Source organism: Tupaia chinensis, unplaced genomic scaffold (assembly GCF_000334495.1).
Source record: "Tupaia chinensis unplaced genomic scaffold, TupChi_1.0 Scaffold000031_1, whole genome shotgun sequence".
NCBI classification, from domain to species: domain Eukaryota; kingdom Metazoa; phylum Chordata; class Mammalia; order Scandentia; family Tupaiidae; genus Tupaia; species Tupaia belangeri.
In genome coordinates this window covers 376125-376900 of record NW_006159461.1, presented here as the reverse complement: position 1 = coordinate 376900, position 776 = coordinate 376125, and the positions used below count along the sequence as shown (strand labels likewise).

Here is a 776-nt window from a genome sequence, read left to right as displayed (position 1 = left end):
CGCTCTTCCATTGGTTCTGATCAGCGTCAGTAGCCTCTGTTCTTGGCTTTATCCTACTCCGTCTTTCCCCCCACGGCAGAGTCCTGAGAGCATTTCCAGGGCAGCGCCTCTGCAGAGCCAGGGCTCAGTTCAGCTCTCCGACCACTATTAGCTGTTCTCACAGAAGGAGGGGTGACAAAATGAGATTTGAGGACGCGGTTGAGGGGAGGAAACAGCCAGCAGAGAACAGATTGGTGCACATTCTTCTTCCCGGCAATGGGACTCCTGTGTAGAATTTTAATAAGCTCTGTTTTTCTTAATTTCATTTTAGAAATTTATTTTAGGAGTTTATTGCATTTATAAAAATTTCAGTACTGTTCTCCCTTAACATACGGAGGCATCTTACCTATAAACTACACATTTTTGACCAGAGAATATTGGCATCACGTAAAAGCTAGTAGCAACGACAATCTTCAGTAGTTTTATTTTCATGCAAAGACCAAATATTCTCCTCTTTTAGTGTTATCGTTTTCTTGTTACATCTGAAGAAAAACAAGGACTATTTTATGGCTTTCACACATACCTTTTACTGTCTTTAACATCATTAATCATTAATCATTTTCAACAGCATTTTTAATTCATAAGTTGATGGGGAAATCTATCTTAATGTACTAGTAGGATCAGGAGTTTAACACTTTAAAAGCACATTAAAGGAGCCAGCAGGTGAGGGAACCAGCAGTTAGCGTAATGGCTATGTCGCTGGACTCCCACGTAGTCGACCGCGGTTCGTGTCCCGG

At 41.6% G+C, this 776-nt stretch overlaps 1 pseudogene; it reads left to right on the top strand.

Moving 5' to 3' along the window:
• The window catches only part of LOC102476245 (dnaJ homolog subfamily A member 1 pseudogene), a 27212-nt pseudogene that overhangs the window by 724 nt on the left and 25712 nt on the right, over positions 1 to 776 (top strand).